The sequence below is a fragment of the Mixophyes fleayi genome, chromosome 3 (genome assembly GCF_038048845.1).
Source record: "Mixophyes fleayi isolate aMixFle1 chromosome 3, aMixFle1.hap1, whole genome shotgun sequence".
NCBI classification, from domain to species: domain Eukaryota; kingdom Metazoa; phylum Chordata; class Amphibia; order Anura; family Limnodynastidae; genus Mixophyes; species Mixophyes fleayi.
The window spans coordinates 234,450,126-234,474,126 of record NC_134404.1 but is presented as its reverse complement, the minus strand read 5'-3'; the positions used below and the strand labels follow the sequence as shown (position 1 = coordinate 234,474,126).

The following is a 24,001-nucleotide window of genomic DNA, read 5'->3' as shown; positions in this document are numbered from 1 at the left end:
GAAGATCTTAATGCTCCTGCCCTTTTGAAGAAGTTTTACTCCAAAAATCCGGACAAGCCCGGTTCCAGGCGTTCTGTGCCCACCTTTAAAAGGGGGGGTACTGTCACTCACCGGACCGTGAGTGCCTCTTCCCGGACATTTAGGAACCGTGGTCGTCCACCATCCTGAGGGTCTGCGCATGCGCAGCCCTTTTCTATACTTCAGTGTATACCCCTTTAACTCAATTGGCAGATCAGGCAACACTCCCTATATTAAGCACCTGTGGTCAACACCACGTTGCCTGATCTTGGAGTCTCATTCCTCATGAGTCTCTGAAGGTGTTCCTGTATTACTCGTGTATTCAGCGCTGCTGATTCCTGTGGTTTCCAAACCACTTCTACTACTGTGGTTCCATACCACTTCTACCATCAACTGTATCATCATGACTGTTTGCTGATTCCTATCCGCTGCCTCCGTGCACTACAGTCTTCTAAACCACTTCTACGTTATTTTACATCTATGTGACTGTTTGCTCATTGCTATCCGCTGCCTTCGTGCACTCCAGCTTTTACTTCACTCACCTGCTTCTCATCAAGTCTGTTTGCTGATTCCTATCCGCTGCCTCCGTGCACTACAGTCTCCTGCTGGCAACTCGCCTGTGTTCATCATCGTGACTGCCAGCTGAATACTATCCGCTGCCTCCGTGCACTACAGTCTCCTGCTTTCAACTCGCCTGTGTTCAACATCGTGACTGCCAGCTGATTACTATCCGCTGCCTCCGTGCACTACAGTCTCATCTCATCTTTGCTGTGACTTCCTCGAGCCTGCCGCTTTCATTACCATCTGCTACACTTCGTGATCAACAGCTCCTGCCCTGCGCTGCACTCCTGTTTCCCATCGCTGTTGGTTCCTGTGGTTGCTACTGGTTACCTCCGTGTGCCGCTGAGTCCTGCTGCTGTGGTCAGCGCTATCCTCCATCTCCTGCTGATCCACTCTCCACGCCTTCACGTGTTCCACTGGTCTCTACCCTCCTGTCAGCATTTGATTTGTATCTCATCTACTACCCTCTGCTGGATCATCTCCATTCTCCTGGGTCTCCTATGAGTCCAGTTCCACGTGTTGCTGACTCCTGTGAATTCGTGTCCCTGTTGGTCTACTCACCTGTGCGCTGCACCTGCTAGACCGCTGCCTCACCTATCCAGGGACTTCCTATCCAGGCGGCCTCCCGCCGCTCAGGTACCGCTGCTATCCCATCTGACTGCTACTGCTGAACCACGGTATGCATACTTCTCATTGACTGTGCTGTGTATTGCATATCTTGCTGGACTGTGTTTGGTTCTCTCTGGAGTCTGCTATCCGCTGAGTCTATTGCCATCATTGACTGTGCTGTGTATTGTATATCTTGCTGGACTGTGTTTGGTTCTCTCTGGAGTCTGCTATCCGCTGAGTCTATTGCCATCATTGACTGTGTTATAATTGTGCTGGACTACTTCAAGAGACTTTCTAGATTGCAGACCTGCTCAGTCATTTATATCTATATGTATATCTATATTGTGCATATTACTGTGGATCGTGTATAAGGTGCCTGTGTATATCCTGTGTTGCAGTTTTCCCCTGTGCACCTCCTCACATATATATTCAGTGGTACAACTTGCTGATGTCAGACCACTGATCCCTGTTTCCGGTATCACCTGTTCCATCATCCTCTCACATAGCAGTGGTACAACTTGCTGCCGCAGACCACTGACTACCCGGATACCTCCACTTGGATTCCATTCCTTCACTCAGACAGCGGTACAACTTGCTACCCGCAGACCGCTGACTCTCATCACCTCCTTGTTTCTGTTGGACATTCCTCCTCCCTATAGCAGTGGTACAACTTGCTATCGCAGACCACTGACTATCTTCACGTGTTCTTGTCCATACAGTTCCTTGTGTATTATTACCTCATTATTACCAGTGTTGCTAGTCATAGACTTTCCTGAGCATCTCATCGGCCATCATTTCATGTTCCGTGATCACCTAGCTACCAGAGTATTCGATTACCATCTACATTGCTCTGGTAAGCCTACCATCTGGTGATCCCTGGGTAAAGACTCCTAGTGCCCGTGACATTTGGGTCATAAATGCCGATAAGCTCGATTATATCTAGAAAGTTTCTGTTATTGCGGTCACCATTGCGAGAACTGGAACCAAAGAATGCTAATTCCTGCTCAGGAATATAAAAAACAACATGCAGGATGTGCTCAAGAATTTGTTTCCAGTAAACAGTTTCTGTAGTGACTTCGGCAAAGAGTAAACTGTCAATTGAAGTTTCAGATAATATTGCTCTGAAGACTGTCTTCCATGCCAGATAATTTTCATTGTGCAGTGTTGAACTCTCATGTGATGGTAATCAGTCGTACAGTTTCTGCAAACCTCTACTCAAGGTCCATCTGGATTGAGCAGATAAAGCCAAAGCATTTGCTGCACTATTATTAAAAATGAAGCAAGACGCGCAGTGGAGAGATTATTTTGCTACACTCCAACATAACCAGTATAAGGAATTACTTTGATATTTGCACCTCCGACACTGTCTTTGTAAACTTGTCCTTAGATTTGCACTTATCCAAGATGGCCAGAATGACATCATCATCATCATCATCATCATCATTTATTTATATAGCGCCACTAATTCCGCAGCGCTGTACAGAGAACTCATTCACATCAGTCCCTGCCCCATTGGAGCTTACAGTCTAAATTCCCTAATATAGACACATACTCACACATATACATACAGACAGAGAGGTAGAGACTAGGGTCAATTTTTGATAGCAGCCAATTAACCTACCAGTATGTTTTTGGAGTGTGGGAGGAAACCGGAGCACCCGGAGGAAACCCACGCAAACACAGGGAGAACATACAAACTCCACACAGATAAGGCCATGGTTGGGAATTGAACTCATGACCCCAGTGCTGTGAAGCACAAGTGCTAGCCACTAGGCCACTGTGCTGCCCAAGGAGAAACCATCTTGAATCCTGTTTGGGCCGACAATAGGCACTTCCTGGGCCAGACATGTGCCTGAGTATTCTGCCTGCTCAGCTCCTGCTACTTGCTGCACTCCCTTGCATTCTACCCTGCTTGTGTACCGACCTGGCAAACATTTGACTGCCCTGTTTGTGTACTGACCCAGCAAACATCTGACTACCCTGCTTGTGTACCGACCCGGCAAACGTCTGACTACCCTCGACCTAGCAAACGTTTGACTACTCACTGGATATCTATTCGGCTATTGGACTTCAGATAACACCTCCAGTATCGTTACAGGATATTCAAGCCTTGAAATGGGTTCCGCTGAAGATATGCTTGTTAAGCGGCACGTGGCAAGTTTAACCACCGTGCTAATTTGATACCAGGCGAAGCTGAATTCCTGAAGGATAGTTTTTTATCTCTCGAATCACAGGTTAAGCAAGAAATTCAATTCACAAGGTTCGTGACGCACATAGTTGCTTCCAAGAATTTCTAATTAGGCTGTCTCAACATGAGGACAGTATTACAGAGTTGGAGAACAAATCATCGCAAGTGCCTGTAACAACTCCATACCCTGCTGCTCTCCCTCTCCCACCAGCTCAGTTTGGAGGGGACCCTCAAAAGTTTTGTAGATTTATAATTATTATCAATGTTGCATGCATTTAATTTTCAGTCTGACATGTCAAAGGTTCGATGTATGCTTTTGCTACTTAAGGACACCACCCTCGCATTTGCTTCTCCCTATATCGAGACTTTTTTTCTCAAAGTGATAAAACAAACCTTTAATGATCCAAACTGCAAAGATACTGCTGAAAAGGAATTATTGAAGCTATGTCAGGGGAGACACTCAGTTGTAGAATATACTGCTGTTACGCTCAGGGGTACACTCAGTCTAAATTAACACAGGCCTAGCAAGGCTAACAGCCCCCTGGTCTTCACCAAGAACCACCGCATGGTGGGATGTATTTGGCTGCAAAGGGACTGCAGGTCGTGGCCCTTGCATTGTCCCCTAGGAATGAGAGTAATAGGTGATAATTGGCAACAACAATATATATATCAGATGGTAACTTGAGGCGTGCTGTGCAGAGATACTGGAGATGGGTGACGCCCCGCAGAGAATCAGTCCCACAGGAGGAAACTGGACACAAGCCGAGTTTGGTACACAGGTCAGATGGCAGACAGCACACAGGAGAATCCAGTAGAGTAGTCAGGTAACAAGCCGAGTTTGGTACACAGGTCAGATGGCAGACAGCACACAGGAGAATCCAAGGGAACAACTAGCAAGGAAGCCGGGTCTAGTACACAGGACAAGCAGCTACAGCAGTTACACAGGAACAAACTAGCACAGAGTCAGAAGGAGGCTAACCTGTTGATCTGACACAGGTACAACGTCAGATCCTCATTTTTATTCCAAATTCCCCGCCACAAGATCACATGATGATCTCCGACGAGGAGTCACGTGACCTCCTCACCGCAAATCTGTAAGTGGATCCTTACAACTGCAGATTTTCAAAGATGGGTGCTTGACACTACATGAAATTCTGAGGCGCAGTTGTCTGTTTATCAAAACTTGTTATGTTTGTTACATTACTAACAATAAACATTGTCCAATGCAGTTATTGTGGTTACAATGCACAAAGAGATTTAATTGCAAAAGATAGCAGGATTTACAGCAAGCCATGCTGAAGCATAAAGATATAACAATAAACAGGAATGTATAAACCAAATACATTACATTAAGCCAGTGCTTCCCCTAGCCCCAGGTTTAGATGCAGTCATATTGTCTGTTGTCAGGAAGAGAGGAAAAACTAACTGTCCCAGGAAACTTATATGCAGTTTCAGTTAACAAAAAACACTGATGATGTCACAATGTACACAATATAAACTAAGGTCTTTCTCATTGGTCCAGGGATCAGGTCAGTCCAGTATAATGCAAATCATAGGTTAGTTCAAAGAATTCCTCTGATAAGGTGGGGCCAGCTCACTCCAACAGCTGAGCACATGTTGTGCCTAAGGGAACTGACCTAATGCAGTTTAAACCAACCTATTTGCGTTCCAAACACAATATAATTTTGAGCATTAATCCTTTATCTTCCATAACTAGCGATCACAGGAAGCGATCGCTTCGCCAATAGTAGCGGATTCCTGATGCCACTAAACATGATACATTTCATATATCCTGAGCCTTAGATACCTCTAAAATAATATAATTTATGTATAAATAATCTCTAATACATTTTACTAATAAATAAATGTGGAATGGAACCTTAATAAATGTGTACTATTTACAAGTGTAAGTGCGAATGTAAATGTGTGTGTTATTAATCCGTGCAATTGTGTCATTACACATGGCGTACTAACATCAATTGCACGGTAAAACAATATTAATCAATCTAGTTTACTTCATCCAATTATTTGACTTTCACAGGCCATTAAAATGAATTAGCCCGAGCAGAGGCACCCACTTAAATTCAACATTTCATCAACTATTGCATCTGCATTGATGATTGATTGAGAGACGACAAAAAATGGGTTCCTTAACCCCTTAACCTGTATGTACCCCAGTTATCGGGAACCAACAACTTCAAACTATTATGGAAATTCTGAGATCAAATACACTAAGGAGTTTGAGTCTGAACCCATGACTTCACAAATGTAGTTCCAAAGAAAGAAGGGAGCAACTACGTCAAGAGAACTTGTGTCTTTATTGTGGCAAACCAGGACATTATGTATCAAATTATCCTAGAAGATCTCAGAGGACTGTGGGCGCCTTAGCAGATGCAGAATCTTCAGATCAGAAGTCTGAGATTTCCGATATTCCTCAGAATTTGAATGCAATTATTCCTAGTGTCTTCTCTTTAGCATCAACTGAGAGGAATAAAGGGAATAATAACTAGCATCTTTCAATTCCGATTCGATTCCAGATCAGTGTACACTGGATTTCGAGTACAGCAATGGTGGACTCTGGTGCGAACGGCAATTTTATGGACATTATGTTTGCTAAGAGAAACAAGATTAAGTTTAGAGAGAACAAGATACCTGGGTTAATGGAAACTGTGGATGATTCTCCTTTGAACTCTGGTCCAGTTACTCATGAAACTGGACCCCTGGACATCGTAATTGAGCCAAATTCCCAAGAGACTCTGACTTTCTTACTGATCTCTTCTCCCCAGTTTCCTATTATTCTGGGAAATCCTTGGTTGGCTGCAAATAATCCATCCATTAACTGGGAATTAAAGACTATTTCATTTTCACAAGAGACGTATGCTCCCGAAATTAAACCCTCTGTTGAAGAGGTTGCAAGTTATATAATTCTCCTCATATTTTGGACCAGCTACTTCCACAATATAAAGACATTTCTGATGTCTGTAGCAAGACGAATGCTGACAAGCTATCGCATCACAGACCCTAAGATTGCCCTGTGGATTTGTTACCTGGGGGTGCCATACCTTTTGGATACACTTATCCATTAGCCGAACCTGAGTTAAAGGTCCTCAAGGAGTATGTGGATGAAAGTTTAGAAAAGGGTTTTATTCATCCCACCACACCTTCAACAGGTGCACCTATTTTCTTTGTGAAAAAGAAGGATGGTTCATTACGACCATGCATTGATTAAAGAGCATTAAGTAGTTACAATCAAGAAGTGTTACCTGCTCCCGCTTATTTTAGAATTACTAGAGAAGCTTTGCTCAGCCAGGATTTTCACCAAATTAGATCTATGAGGAGCATATAATTTAATTTGCATACGATGTGGCAATGAATGGAAGACTGCTTTTCATTGTAAATATGGACATTTTGAATATTTTGTGATGCCCTTTGAACTGTGCAATGCTCATGCTACATTCCAACATTTCATGAATAATGTTTTTAAAGATTTAGTTGACCAATTTGTTGTCATCTATCTTGATGAAATACTAATACTAATTTTCTCAAACTCCCAAGAGGAGCATCAACAACAAGTTCGAACTGTACTGGAACGTCTTTGCAGACACCGTTTGTACATTAAAGTGGAAAAATGTGAATCCCACCAAACACAGATTCAGTTCTTGGGCTATATGATTTCACCTCAAGGTTTGAGAATGGAACCTAGCAAGGTCCAGGCTATAGTAGATTGGCCAGCTCCAAGAAATGTTATAAAGGTACAAAGGTTCGTAGGGTTTGCCAACTTCTATAGAAAAGACTTCTCCAAAATTGCGACACCAGAAGCTGAAAGTGCTTTCTCTCTGCTTAAGACAAGGTTTACTACATATCCCATATTAATATATCCCAACCCAGAACTTCCATTTATCCTCAAGACAGATGCTTCAGATTCAGCAATAGGGGCAATATTATCACAAAGAATAGGAGAGAACATGCTTTTGCATCCATGTGCTTTTTTCTGTCATCAAATGACTGCTTCAGAAAGGAATTTTGATGTAGCAATTACATTACATAGAAAGACTGTCTCCTTGACAAGCCAGATGGAATTTATTCTTAAATCGTTTTGACTTTGTTATCTTTTACAGACCTGGATCCAGAAATGGGAAAGCTGATGCTCTATCCAGAGCATATATGGAAGACCTACCACAGGTTGAGCCAAAAGAGATGATCCTCTCTAAGTCAAATTTCCTGGGGGCTATTGGCACTGGTGAGTTGTTGTCTGATATCAAAGAGGGTTACAGAATGGATGAGATCCTTTTAGACCCCCCTACAGATTTAAAACAGTAACTGCATGACCAAATTAGAGGTCTGATCACACCTTTGTGTTATGAAGTGAGCGCTTGATGTCAGTATATGCCATTTTATTCAGATTTATGTTAGAGGCAGAATGGATCCTCTTTATATTGTCCAGGCTTCACATTTAGTGGAGCGTCATACCGATCTGTTTAACTTTTTTGTTTGAATTGTCTATTGTATCCACTAAAACTTATTGGTTTGTGGCAGCACCATGTTTACACATAGGGAAGAAAGAACACAATTGGTTGAAGATGTATTTCAGAGAAGCCCTTCCATCACCAATACCAGTTATGAAGATTTAGACACCACTATGTTTAAATTGGAAAAAGTATTAATTAAGGAGAATCACATTTGGTGGGAAGTGGTTTCTCTAGAAAAATATGTAGCAGAACAATTTATTCCAAAGGGGTTAAAAATTGATAAACAACCATCTTTTAATACAGCATCATCATCTTTCAAAAAAGATTGGAATTCTATTCTGTTTACATGTTCGTTTTGTGATTTAAGTGTGAAACATTAATAAGTGGTTCTGGTGAACGTAAGGACACCATAATAAATCCTTTATGGTGGCAGGAAAGTTGTATTCATTGTTAATTAGCTAAGGTGCCGCCAGTCACGGCCAGCTGTTCAGATTGCTGTATCTGGGACAGTCTGGGTGTTTGTGATTCCTTGATACAATTAATTTTAAAAGATAGAAGAAAAGAATTAGTAAAATTGGAAGTGGAAATCCGAATGTTAAAAATGACAGTTCACCCATTTAGGGATCTGGAAGAATACAGCCTTATAAAAAAGAATATAGAGAGGAGGATACAAAAAGATTCTAGGGAGATCATAGATAGAAAGAGGAAAAATTTTTTAAGAGATAAGATGGCTATTTCCTCTGAGAATAAATTGGTAAAAAAAGCGGATACATGCACAGACAGACAGAGTGATAGGGTAGTGAACAATTTGAATAGGGATTCTGACAATAGAAAGAAGGTCACCAAATGGAAACACACAAATAATGAATATTATAGGGAAAATAGAATGCCTAGGAGGGAGAAGAGAGTTGAAATATAAAAAAAACTGTCATTCAACCTCCAAATATAAAGAGGGTAATAAGTATCATCTAACAAATAAGGAAGAACAGAGATCTGTCAATGGATGGAGTGGAGATACCTGGAGACAGAATCGAGAAAGGAAGTCTCATAGAGATCTAGGTAGGGATGAGTACCAGTTTCCATTGGGGAATAAGTTTGAGGTCTTGGATGAGTGGACTGTAGATTCCGGCCATTTTTAGGCAGAGCAATGTACAAAAAAATATGGAGGTAAAAAAAGCCAATTGTAGAAATAAAACATGGGAAATGAAAGGAGTTAAAAAGAAAAATTAAAAATTTAGAAAGAAAAAGCAGAAAGCATTGACCACAATTTGTGCAGAATTAGGGGAGAACAAAATTGATGACCAACTTAAGGTTTTTAATCTAAATTCTGTATTACTTTCAAAAGATGAAATGTCTCTTTTGGGAAAAGGTTTGAAGTATGCAGCCACAAACAGAATCAATCAATTTGACATTTTTATATATACAGAAATTCATAAGGAAGATATCTATTAAGACATTCTTTCAAATGAAAGAAGGTAATAGAGGAGAGACACAGACTATGAGGAATCTCTGTATAATCAAAAATTTATGAAAAGATCACAATTTTTTTCAACTCATGTAAAGGGGAACTTCATATTGACTTTTACAAACTTGTCACGGAAGAGATAGAAAAGAGTAATATTCATGGTAGAAATAACAAGAGAAAGAGTCACAATTTAGCAATGAGAGAAAGGAAGGCCCTGAAAAATCTAAAGGATAATAGACAAATTGAAATTAAGTCTGCCGATAAATGCGGGGGAGTTGTGATGGATCTAGAATATCATGTACAAGAGATATTTAGTCAATTGAATGTAAGAGGCACTTTTAAGAAATTAAAAAGTGACCCAACAAATGATATTTCCAAAGATCTGTGGACATTGATCACCAAATATGTAGATGAGGGTATTTTAGATATGAGTACAGCTCAGTTCATTACCATTCCGCATTCAAGGATCCCTGGCATGTATACATTACCCAAAATTCACAAAAATAAGACTACTCCACCTGGGAGGCCAATTATTTCCGGCACAGGCTCTGTCACTATTAATTTATCAGAGGTCATTGATCATTATTTACAACCAATAGCACAACAAATGAAGTGATATTTGCCATATACAAATTATTATTTCGAGACGCTGTCCTCCATTATTTGGCAACCTGAGCTAATTTTAGTAACTGCGGATGTTACGTCCCTGTACACAATAATTCAACATGATTTGGTGCGTGGATGTAGTTGCCATGAGTTTAGACACTACAACCTATTCAGAGGGTCTAAAAAATTTTCTAATAAAGATAATCAATTTAATTCTCTCACACAGTTATTTCAGATTTCAGGACCATTACTATTCGCAATGTACAGTACGGTACAGCTATGGGCACCAGGTTCACCCCGAGTTATGCCAACATATTCATGGCCCAATGGGAGGAGTCATGGGCGTGGGTTGGGCATGAGTTCGGGGTGAGCCTGGTAGCTTGGTACTGGTACATAGATGACATTTTTTTCGTTTGGAGAGGATCCAATGAGCATCTTTAGAAATGTTATCAACATTTCAATGCAAATAATTGTCATTTTAAACTTACTTTTGAATCCAGCAAGTATATTGTGAACTTTTTAGATATCACAGTGTATATCAATGAAAAGTGTCTACAGACTAAGACTTACAAGAAGCCCACGGACACTATTAGCTATACTCTATATCAGGGGTGTCCAACCTTTTAGCTTCCCTGGGCCACATTGGAAGACGACGAGCTGGTTTGGGCTGCACATAAGATACACTAACAATAACGATAGCTGATCATCCAAAAAACCATAGAAAACATAGTTAACATTATATATATGAGAAAAAAAGTGATTGGAAGCTTTCGAGCAGGGTTTTCTTACCTCTCTGTCTGTATGTATTACCCAGTATTGTCTTATCAATGTTTGTTCCCAATTGTAAAGCGCTACGGAATTTGCTGGCGCTATATAAATAAATGTTGATGATGATATATATATATATATATATATATATATATATATATATATATATATATATAAAACTTTTTTTTCAAATCCCCCTATACTTACCTTTCAATCGCTCTGTTCAAAAAATCCTCTCTAGTTATTATACTATAATTACTTTTGTATTGTTTCAAAGCAATATCAATAAAGTGCATTTAAGCCAGGCATTGTATATCAGGGTGTCCTAACCAGGCCTGCGGTACCTAAGATATACATCACTGTGACCCCAAATTGTGACCTGTTTTGCTAATTATACCACTATGTTAGTTAAGGGATAACAACTTATAATGGGCCAAAGAGAATAATATATAATGCCCCATTAGTATTACAAGTAGAAGTATGTAGCAGGGAGATAAGGTCCATGATGCTCCAGGACCAGGTGACTTTTATTCACTGGTCAGCGTCCCATGAAATAATAAAAAAAATCCCCCTTAACTTACCTTTTAATCGGCTTGTTCTCCTGTCCTCTTCTCTTCTTTTCTCCAATTCTGTGCTGCTGATTGTTCTTCTCGCGCGGGTGACTCCTCTGTGCTGCGCACCGCAATGGATGTTGGGCGTGATGACATCACGCCCGACATTTACTGCGAGCACCGCACGGAGGAGGAGACAAGGGAGGGAGCCGGAGTACCAGCTGACGTGACCGCAAGGTAAGTATTTTCTTTTCTTTTTTTTGCAGGATTTTTTTTTTCCATTAACAGTGCTGCCCCCTTGCCACAACAAAAACTCCTTCTGGGCCACATTTACAGGCGTGCTGGGCCGCATGTGGCCCGCGGGCCGCGGGTTGGACAACCCTGCTCTATATGATTGCAATCATCATCATACTTGGTTGGATAATATACCAGCTGGGCAAATGAAGAGAATAAGCCGAAATTGCACAGAAGATCATGTGTTCATTGACCAAGTAAAGGATATGAAATCAGCTTTCATCACTAAGGGTTATAGAAGGGAGTTGTTAGACAAAGCAGAAGAAAGAATAATACAGACAAATAGAGAACATGTTTTGATTATGAAAGGAAAACAAAGTACTGAACAGTCCATGAACCACTGTCTATATGATTGGGCATTCATATCCCAATAGAGCAAAGATTTCAAATATATAGAAAAGATCTTTAAAAGATATTGGGATGTTCTAAGAAAGTATAATATAATAGGAGATCTTATTCCTGAGAAACCAGTTTTCATATATAGAAAAACTCTTAATCTGAAGGATAGGTTAGTGAGAGTACTCTACCTGAAGATTTCAGGAAATCCATTAGGACTAGTGGGTTCCATAGATGCGGCTATTTGACTCGGTCTGACTTCTTTGAATATCGGAGAGCGTCAGAGGAAAGCATGTTACATGTGACTACAAGATTGGTTCACTAATTTCTGAACACTGTTTTCTCCATAGAAGTCTGGTTCGAGTCCAATTGATACACATTTTTATTATTGTTTTTATGCTTGATGTTTTTATCACTATTGTGACTTTTTAATTGGGGATGTATAGATAATGCACTAGATCCTCCTTTTTCTTCTGTTTATCGTTGGTGGAGTTTCAATCCGGGGGCATTCATGTGATTTATTGAAGGCTCATGACCATCTGACACATTGTAAGCATAAGTCCTTTGGGGACAGAATGTTTGAAGAGCACGGGTGGATATTCTCCATACTGTATTAGTCCGCGGTGAAAAGAGGAGGGACTTTTTCTCTATGGGCTTTGTCCTATGTATACAACAATAGTGACATAGTACAATATGGATGTGTTTATTCTGTGAGTTTTATTTTTAGATTTAAGAATTTGAACAAACAAATGTGTAAAGAGTGTCTTGAGGACACAGTAACTGCACAACCAAATTAGAGGTCTGACCACACCTTTGAGTTATGAAGTGAGCACTTGATGTACGTATATACCATGCTATTCAGATTTATGTTAGGGGCACAGTGGATCCTCTTTATATGTATCAGGCTGCACATTTAGTGGAGCTCCATACCGATCTGTTTAACATTTTTGTTTGAACAATGCCCCACCTATACAAGGCAGGCCAAAGAGTCCTGTTTAAAGGACCAAGAGCCAAGGTGCTTCGAATAGGGTAGTGCCCTTCGGCCAATCAGCGGTAGCACCGTGTGACCGGTTGCTGACTCACAAAATTCCTTTCTGCCAAAGCTGGAGGCCTTTAACAGCCCACAGCCCGCCACTGAGTGACCTAGCGACCTCTCTAACCCCTAATTAATTGCTTAATAAAATAACACTTGTCCGTGAGGTGAACCCCGTCTGTACGATACAATTGTACCTGATCGATGGTGATTTGGGGTGATTAATGCTAAGCCCTCCTATCGACCTTAGTACTCTACCTATATTTTTATTCAGTTTTTTTAGGACACGTTTCATGATGGGGGCAGTAATAGGGGATCTCCAGGATAGCCTGAGTATTACTTCTGACCAACAAAGATAAACTGAAGGCCACCGGGTTTTTATCGCCCGCATGTCCTCCCTAATATCTACAATTAAATCGAGAGACTTGCCTTTCCCCAAATCATTACCCCCATGTGTACTACTAATATGTCAGGGGAACTATCTCTTTTTTGATTGCCATGAACAGCAGGGGCATATTTTTTATTATTTATTTATTTATATATTTAATTTATTTATTTTATAATTTTTATTCTCTTTTATTTTTGTTATGTAACAAATTTATTAATTTTGTTATTTTGAAACTTGCCATTTGCCAACTTATAAAATAGGATGATAATAATACCCTGTAGCAGGGGAGGCCCTGCACTGGCCGGGGGCGAGAGGGAGTAATCCCCCATCTTCCCAGACAGTGGCCAGTTCCACACTGCTTGGCTCCAGAGACGAGCTGCAGTGCTGCTCGCTTCGGAGCCTCGGACCACCGCGCATGTGCCACGTTCGAAAGGACACTTGCGCGGCTACGGCAGCTGGAACTTCTGTCGACCCTCCCCACCGTGAAACCAGGGTGAAGAGGCTGCGGCAGCGCCCACTGTCTAAGTGAGGTGGGGGGAACTGGAGACCATGGTGGACAGAGAGTGAGCCAGGAAACGGGAAGGAGGGGAAAGGTTCTGCGGGGACGAAGCATGGTGGGGGGACAGGGGTACATAGGGAGAAAAAGGAATAAGAGGAAAAGAGAGATGAAGGAGAAACCACGGAAAGGGAGAGAAGAAAGGGGCAAAGAGAGCAATGGGACAGAAAGAAATAAAAAACAGTAGATGCAGAAAAGCAATGCAAATTGTAATGATGCTGAGCCTGTCTGAAGTTTTCCTGGCGATTTCCAGCAGGGAAAGGAGGATCCAGCATGTCCTGCTTAGGAATATATACTCGACCAGGAAGTAACCACCCAGAAAATCCCATTGGCTGGACACTGGAGAGGAGCTAACACTGAAAGGGTAAGTACTGTTCGTTAACCCTATCATCTGCATTTATGGACGTTCAGCTTATGACTGCAGTTGTCATTCTATATGTCAACCAATAAGTCAAAGTCAAAATTAGGAAGGATACATATCTGAACTCTTTACTTTATATATATATATATTGTGGCAAGAGCCCGCTACTGCAGAAGCACACGCGTACAACTTCTTCCTTTTTATGGTTCTTTATTGTCAGGATGGTAATAATGTTTTGACACCGTATACTTGCACAGCAATTATGGAGACCCTCAACGCTTACTATACATAGTCCAGCTCTCTGTCCAGATCAGCCAGCTAGCCCAGCGTTGATCTCCCTGAACAATCAAGCAGGGTTTTATACCTGACACTCCTCCCACAGGCCTAGCTTGATGGACAGGTGACACACCCACCTTCTCTTTAAAAGGAAACGCCCATCCCTGGCTCTGTTTAGACTATCAGACCCACCCTGTCTGTTTGCTGAGAGGAAGCAGCTTTTAAATCATGTAAGTAAACCAATTTTAAACTACACATATGTTTTTACCTGGTTTAATCTCCACCTAGGTACATAACTGTGCCAATGTTTTACTCTACTCCCTGCTTTCTCTGCATATTGCCAGCTAAATGCCTCCTTTTGTTACAATATATTTTCCCAAATTTAGAAAAGTTGGGGTATTTCTTTCTTCCTCACCATCATGGCCTGTACGTCTTTTTAATAATAACATTGAAGTAAGCTACTTCTAAGGCTGAAATGCAATGTAATTTATATTGGACATCAGACTCCCCCAACTGTTAGACACTATTGTTATGGTCATCCGTTTCCCTTTTTCCTGTCAATTTTTTTTTGGTGAGTGCATGTCCCTGTTTGTTATTCAATTAATAAACATCCTTGTTACTTTGCATTTTTCTTCTACTTTATTTTGGTGTCTCAAGAAGGGTCTGCCCATCATAGACATATTACTGTAGTGTAAAACTAGAGTTGCTGCGATAGGAACACTCATTAACATAGTCACCATATTACAGCAAAAAATGCTATTGTACTAGATGACTAAAAAGTGGCCCTATTGTGCTTGGAAGAACTTTGCCAACAGCTCTTTGTGAAAGGAAGAGCATGTGGTGCTAATTTGTTTCCATGGAGGCTGAAGCTATTAATCTATATAGAGTGTAAAGACAAGAGTTTTCCACACAGTATTTCAGAAATCTTTAAAGAGGTTGAATCTCTCTCTGGGACTGTCTTTGTGAGGGTAGACATTTGTTTATTAATTCTGAAGTTGTTCAGTGTTTCTTACTTAACCATTTTATTACTTCCTGTTCAGTTTGCATCATTATAAGTGAAGGCACAGAGATAAATTCTGTAATTAGATGTATTTTTGTACTTTTAATTTTCTTCATTTCTATGCAGTGATATGAGCTTCCTTTAACACAAGTGTTGTAAATTGTTGCTTGTTTGCTTTATTCATAAACAGTAATTTCACTAAAATATAGTTAATACATTTAACAGTTTGGCTATACATGTTGCAATATGATTTATAAAAATGATAGGTTTGACACTGTGATTAAATATTGTATATATAAAACTAGATAAAGCTCAGCTGGTCATCTTCTATGACCAAAAGGATGAGGATGGTATCAGCTGAAAATTTAGTCCATACCATGAACTCATTCAGAAGCTCATTGAAATGGAGCTTAGAATTCTATCTACAATTGATACATTTACCATGGCTCTTGTCAAACTTAAATAAGATAGAAGGAGGGAAACTGGTGTTAAATTAAAATCTATTTATTCACTATAAAAGCAAAATCCCACTTACAATTAAGTATGAAAATGTTAGCTTATAATAACCCATCAAAGAAGGACTGAATGGTGGACAGTTTTATGATAGTGCAAGCAGAAAACAAAAACCAGGGGATAAATGTATCAAGCTGCGGGTTTCCGGACGGTTTGAAAAGTGGTGCTGTTGCCTATAGCAAGCAATCAGATTCTAGTTATCATTTATTTAGAACATTCTTCAAAATGATGGCTAGAATCTGATTGGTTGCTATAGGCAACATCACCACTTTTCAAACCCACCAGAAACTCACAGCTTGATACATTTACCCTCCAGGAGTGTCACCTGCATTCCAAATAGTAATCCCATCCTCGGTGGCTTGTGGGAAAATGCACTGGTAGTGCTTTAAATACTGTAACATGTACATGCAACAAACAAAATGTAGAGAGAACCTTTTGTAAGTTAAACATGTTTATTAGCACATGTTAATAACATACTAGAGGACACTAAAATGCCTTGGAGCACTACCAGTTTGAATGATGCCAGAAAACCATGATTATTTGAAGGGTGTGCTGAAACCACGATTCTCTGTGATAGGAGACACAACAGGTAAGTGGAGCAATGTTATGTAACCCTGTGATTGCTGCATGAGTTCCCTGATAGCACCTGTAATGCCCTACTAATTTGGAGTAAAACGATTATGTATTCTCTCAAGGGTATTGTCTATTCTGTTTTGCAGATTAACTTGTTGTCTGTAGAAAGAGAAAGACCTAATTTGAGAGGTTGAAACGCGTTGGAAATAGGGTTACTGGATCTGGAATACATGAGGACCCCATCTTTACCAACTAACAACCAGTGAAGTGGACCCCGGGGACACTGATTACAAGTTGTTTTTCCACCTACATCTTGTAGGGACCCTCATGATCTTATGGTCCAGTTTTTATGTAATGTTTTTTAATTTTTATATGTATCAATGTAATAAATATCTTTAGTACAAACGGTATCACGCTAGATCCGTTTTTTTTGCCTTTTATATACCCCACGGAACATGCTTATCTGAGAGAGAATCCTGATTATCCATATTAGAGGTCCCTAAAGAAATTTGAACCCAGGCCTGTTATTTCCCTCCATTTTGTAAGTGCACTCACATAAGAGATTGGGTGAAGACACCATATGATATCTACTTTTAATTAATTAAGGCGCACTTATATCTTTTATCTGGTGAGTGGATTCACATAAGAAGAAAGTATTGAAGTCTTTCCACATATTTACTACATAACTTCAGTTTTTGTGACTGTATTACACTATGTTGTGTCTTTGTATTTTTTATGCCATGCCATCATATATTGGAGGAAAATTCTGAATTCACATCTCTAAATTTAAGTATTTTTTACATTCTTTCATCACTTGTATTGCTGTATTAAGAGTGAGGATTGTTATCTTTACCTATGTGACTACTACCACAGCGCTGAAACATCCCTATTTTGATCTATTTTTGTTGTCTGTATGTGGTGCAGAGTCATGATATGGAGGGTGATCATGTTGTCTTCATTTACCTCGGTACATGCTGATGTTGCTGCTGTACAGTGTATGCAGCATGGTGACATGATAGTTCTTTTAATGTAAAAATGTGTAAATCATGTGCAATATTTTTATGCAATTTAGTTTTGGTTTATAGGTTATACTCACTAGCTCCCTCAACATCTGTATTTGGTCGCCTTCAGTTTCCGCTGTTTCTCTGTGTGAGGGACCTCTTACTGAACCAGGGGAACTTATTAAACCATAAAGATGTAAATCATTGTATACAAGCTGAATTAAAACATGTCATAGAAATGGCATATTACTATACATACATGTATCTACCTGTTTAATTTGATTTCATGTATTATTTCTGATGAAAAAAACAACATTACAACAGTTATACAGGACATACATGTATGGATAAATTCATAGCTATACTCACCAGCCTGTGCTGTGATCTAGGCCTATCACTTCATATGTCCTAAAATTACAGAGTCATTGTATAGCCCAACATGCTCACGTTCCTCCATTGGTTTAATTGTAAATAATAGGTATTTGGTAGTAACAAAAAAAATGAAATTAATATCTAAAATGAACATAAAACCATTTTTTGAGCTGCCCTCTCAACAATGCTGTCCTAAGTACATACTTAGTTTCCTTAAATGATAAATATGGAGATAATTGTAGATAGGGCAAACTTAAACTTGTTCTGTGCTTCTTATGGTGGAACATTTTCATTTAGCAAGTGGCTTTGATTTAAATGTCTCTTGAAGTTGGCAATTAACAAATACTTTCAGGTTAGGTGCCATTTTCACATTCAGTGAACGCCAAGTAAATGGCAGCAAAAATCAACACAGGTAAATCAAAGTATTTAATATTACAAACTCCCCACATATTATGCTTGCTATAAAGGCAGGCCCAGTTGGCCTCTTTAAGTGTCCACATGCTGTAACATTGCTGCTGTTATTGGGCACAGTGTGTGGGTGAAAATGATCCAGGTGCCTGATAATGATCCTTTGGAAATTTACAGGAACATTAATTGGTCATTATGAAAAATGTGGTCAGAATATGATCAGAGTCTACTCACATGTGCTGTCCAATCACATTAACAGACTGCAGTGAATATGGAAGGGGATTGGGTGTCTGGCTTGACAGGTCAAAAAGCCATATCTGTTCAATTTGGCCACAGGTATATTTACCCACATACATTCTGTTAGTAAGTTACACTGTGAAAATGTGGATGCAATGGTACTAAGAGAATTGTGTAAGTGTGCACTGGATTATTTTTATGTTCTATTACTCTTGCAGTGTTATAAATAGTCAGTATCTATTCCCTCCATTTAATTGCTAATAACTACTATTAAAAGGTCCATTTAAACTTTTTTTTAAAATTTTTTTGCTAAATGCAATGAAACACATATTTGTTTTCAGAGGTATTTTTGTCATAATCATCAAGACTCTAATACGTTTAATAAATGTTTAATGTGTAGCTGCAGTAGAATCCAAGTGTCTAAGCAGCAGGTATATTTATGAAGCAAAAAGGATATTCCTCCTCTTTTAAATAAAAGATGTAACCTGTAGCTGTGCACGTCTAACACGAGTATTGCAATGACTGCATTGCTTGGTGTCTGGGAGGAAATATAATGATGCCTTTGGATATGAATTAAACAATATAATACTATTCATCATGCATACATAAAGCAAATATAATAGCTGCAGCGTTATTCCATAATGAATTGTACACAACACAGGAATGCATATGTAACAAGATACAGTGTGTTATCTGTTCTTCTTCGGGGCATCTTATGAATATGCTGAGTCTATCACTGCATTGTACTGCAGTTATATTTCAGAGCCTACATTGTTTCAGTCTATGTGGTTGTTGCTTTAAAAACAAGATCTTCATAGGCAATCACGAATCTTAGACATTAAGCTGCAATTTAGTTACAAAGCTTACTGATTACATTTGGGTTCTGCCTTCCTGTGGTTTACAGAAACACTTTAAAAGCAGCGTTACACTAGTCACAGACACTGATTTCTTACCAGCTTTTCCTTGGCAACCATTGCATCTTTAAAAGTTGAAAAAAATATATATTTTGGTAATGGAAAATGTAAAGTAACTTTTTGCTCATAATAGTTAAAAACTCAGCATTGCATCTTATTCAGACACTACGTCACTCATATGTCTCCTTTAAGTAAATAATAAAAATGCAGACAACAAGGGTGCAACTCAATACTGCATACATCATATGTACCTTATCTTAAATGGGTACATTGTACTTTCTCTTAAATCTTTAATTGTGTAAGAAAAAGGGCATAAAGTTCTTGAAAATTTTCAGTTCGCATTGCCTATCACTAAATTGGTTTAAAAAATAATTAAGTTCAAACAGTGAGAAATAAATCTGGAACTGCAGCCAGTTTGTTGGAAACCATGGTGTTTTGCAAGTTATGCAGTAAGTAAGCACGGATTTTACCAGCATTAAGAAATGTCTTTCAGAGCTTGGGACAGGGTGGCTGTTCCTGATTGGATAATGATGATCTCATGCCCATGCCAATTACATTTAGCACAGACAGCTCATTTACATCTAAAAGTGGCAGAACATTCAGAGGCCCAATCAAATGAAACTCCATGGATAAAAAATGACCGTGATTCATGCAAAGTTATTTCCTACAAGCAGTGAAACAATCCTGGCAGTGTTTTCACCCAAACATTTGAACTTCTTCCTTCTGGAACAGGTCCTCATAGTACAAAGAACTGATCTGTAGAAAAAAAAAATCTTTTATTCCATTTTGCTTCAAATTAACAAATTTGAACACTGTGTGATGAGCTGCGGAAGGTCATGTAAAGCATATTCACTGTTTTTTGCAATAACAATATAGACTATTCTTTAATGCAGTCTTAGATAATCAGGAGTTTAGTGTTATATTTAGACCTTTAATGTGTTTCCATTTGATTTAATGTACAGAGGTAAATATAGTATAGAAAATAAAACTATGATATATTTCACTATTATAACTTCTCTGTTCAGTTTTGGTTAACAACAAAGTGTAAGTCGAAATATACGAAAAAATATATGCAATGTTTCAATAGTCCATGTAATCTGATATCTAATTAGCTTACATTGTTGAGAATTACTTTTCTCTGTGAATATATGTTGTTGAACATGTCATTATGTAATTTAGGTATGAATGCCCTGAGGTAAAGCTTCCATATGGGATAGCTACAATACAATATTTGGGGTTATACATTGTGCAATGTGTACAAATGTGTACAGTGTGTCATTTAGTGAAACTGACGTATTTAATACTGTGCAAAAAAAAGTGAGTAGGGTGCGGTTTCTCTATCTTTCATTGCTGTGGAATAAGGTGGAGAAGGAGCTTAAAAATTAATAGACCTGGGCTTGCAGTCCCCTAGGTAATGGATATACTCTCTACAGAGCAGAGGATCCAGCAGCATTTAGTTCATTGGCTTATTTATTGATATATTGCCTGTGTCTTTGCATTATAATAATATCTATTGATACATGTATTCGGCATGCAACCGCATAAATGTATAGTCATACAAATTATAGGATTATGTCCTGGAAATTACAGCAATGTTACATATTTTGACTGTAGTGTAGTGGGTGGACAAAACACTACAAGGCATTGGACAATGTCATTGTTTATGATGTTGCTAGAGATTCTTCAGGTATGTTCAGTAAGAGAGGGGGTTAATTTAGCATTTATGTGGAGCTAAAGAAATATGGTCAGAATGATGGATGTACAAAAACAGGATCAAGGTGAACTTGAGTTTCTGTCTCTGTCACTTTGTCTGTGCATCTTAAATGCTTATTAGAAGATTTCCTATTTGAATAAAACATGGAAATGTAAAGCAGGAAGCAGCCCCTTATGTGACACAGAACACATTTAATAGCTTTTGACATATGAATGAGATACAGCCTATTCCGCAGTCTTGCACTGTTTACTGTGTTAGTGTGCTCTCCTTACTCTTTCTTTGTATGTATTAACATTAGTTTACTTATTTAGATAATATCTTCTTTGTGAACAACTGATATTTTGGAAATATTTTCTTTATACATTTAGGTTATATACGTATACATAAATAACTCAATAGCATAAGGTCATGGTCAAACAATAAAATGAGATGCCCAACTTTTAGTTTTGGGTGGATTTATCCTTTAATATTTTTTGCTATGCATTTTTAACATAGTGGCACTATATTCCTCTGTCCATATAAGAGCTAAATGAAACTGACAAACATAATACAGGAACATAAAAGGAAACAGAGGATAAGAGTGCCTGACATGCTAGATATGACTATTGAAAGGTTGATGGTATTTTATAGCATAGTGCATAGAACAGTAAAGTCTCACTGAAAAATACTTTGTTTTTGCACTAATGCACCTTGATGGTGTGGGAATGACCCTCCCTCCCCTTCCTCCAGCCTGTGCGTGTATTTTTTTCCAAAAGCCAGTGCTGTATGCACAGCCTGGGGACCAATAAGCTATTGATCTATGCAGTCACTTCCCCCGCCAATGGTGCCGTTTAGATGGGATCATGATTAAATGTATAGTCACACTATCATCATCGTACCCTTACTCTACCCCCTTTCAGTGTCCCTGAGCAAACCTCAGGGTGCATTCTTTCTCTCTGTACTCAGGAGCAGTATCCTCAACACGAATGTATGCCTCAATGTGGTGATAGTTGGAAAAAAGCTTTTTGAAGACGTACACACTGATGAGGGTGAGGATGAAGCTGAAGATGATGACGATAACATCTTTTTAAAAACTTTCTATTTAAGTTTAGGGTGCAAGCTACCCCCAAAGAGGAAAGAGACTTGGGGCATTTCCATATCACGTACCGTCTTGAAAAGCTGCTGTTTGGGCAATTTCTCCTTAAGGATAGGGTGTCATAGACAGAGTGAACCCAAACTGGCTTTCTCCATTTCAATTAATATTGTACAGTCTGTAACGGCTGAATTTTTTGGTATTTTATACAAGTGGAGGGGGGCCTAGAGATACAGAATCAAAACTGCCTTTGTCCATTTCTTTAGATATTTAAGTATAAGTGTAGGGTGTAATATACATCCAAAGATGATGGCTGCACTCCCAATCTGGTTTGTGTGTCGAATTAATGAAGGCCTACCAGGATGGACTCTCCCCAGGGATTGGTTTCATTTCTGATTCAGAGCAAACATTATCCTCTAATGCCTTACTGTTATCTTGCAGCTCGGCTTTGACGCGTAACAGTAGTTGTGCACCACTTGTAGGCTCGGTAACATTTTTTGATCTGCCACTAATAGAGAAAGGCGAAGGCCTCATTCTCTCTTTGCCACTGCTTGTTTAGAATGGCATGCTGGCAATTTTTTTTTTATCGCAGTTAACTTTTCCTCAGTTACACTTCTTTTTCGCTTCAACACGGTAAAAAAAATTTTGGTGTGTGTTTTTTTCCTGATTTCAAAAGACTGTGTAGTTTGACATCGCCTTTCCCAGATGACGTATTGGGAACACTACCATCAGGACTGGTGACAGAACCTGGTTGCTGATTCTGCTCATATGTGGACTGCTTTGAATCGATTATAATGCCTTTGTCCATTTCTTTAGATATTTAAGTATAAGTGTAGGGTGTAATATACATCCAAAGATGATGGCTGCACTCCCAATCTGGTTTGTGTGTCGAATTAATGAAGGCCTACCAGGAATTAAACTGTTTTTTTTGATAATTTATTAGATTTACAACTACATTACTTATTCAAGAAACAGGTGGAGCACAAAATTTGGTTCTTTTATGACCAAAAACATTGATTTTTGAACAAAATAGCAAAACAAAACCAAACAAAACCAAAACCAAGTTTCCCTTTACAAGGCAGCGCTGCTTTAAATTTAAGCGCTAAAGACACCGATCTCGTCGGAGTTGAAGAATCCGGACATTGATACATTTACCCCCAGATGTTAAACTGTTCTGGTTTGCCCTCTGTGTCTTCTCTGCTTCTTTTTTGAAAATTTAATTTTTTACGAGCAGCAGCTGCTTGAGAAACTGAAGTAGGACACGTCGTCAAGCCAAGGCCCAGTTCAGTGGACAACTTGCTGAGCAATAGCTCTTTGCAAAAGTTCACATCTCGTTCATTTTGAAGCAAAGACTCAATGTAGGTCTTAAGCCTTGGATCAATCACAGTGGCCAAAACGTACTGATCCGAGTTCAAGATCTTAAAAGCTCAAGGATCATTGTGAAACGAATTAAGTACTTGATCGACGAGGCCAACATACTTTGTGGAATTGCTTGATTTCATCCCCTCCTTCAGTTTAGCAGAATCTGCACTCACTTCACACGTCACAACTTCAAATGGTTTCAGCACCTTGCACAGGACTGAAAGGATTCTCCACTGTGCAAGAGTGAAATACATGCCCCCTCCTTTCCCAATGTCATGGCTTGTGCAATACGCTTGGATGGCTTTGCGCTGTTCCTCCATCCTCTGCAGCACATACAGGGTGGAATTCCACCTAGT

At 39.2% G+C, this 24,001-nt stretch overlaps 1 long non-coding RNA gene across 1 annotated transcript in view; it reads left to right on the top strand.

The window, feature by feature from the left end:
• The first annotated feature begins 16,714 nt into the window (after positions 1 to 16,714).
• The window catches only part of LOC142142903 (uncharacterized), a 123,342-nt gene continuing 116,055 nt past the window's right edge, over positions 16,715 to 24,001 (top strand). The window contains exon 1 of the long non-coding RNA XR_012689386.1: positions 16,715 to 16,880. This is a non-coding gene — a long non-coding RNA (uncharacterized LOC142142903). The remainder of the gene's footprint in view (positions 16,881 to 24,001) is intronic.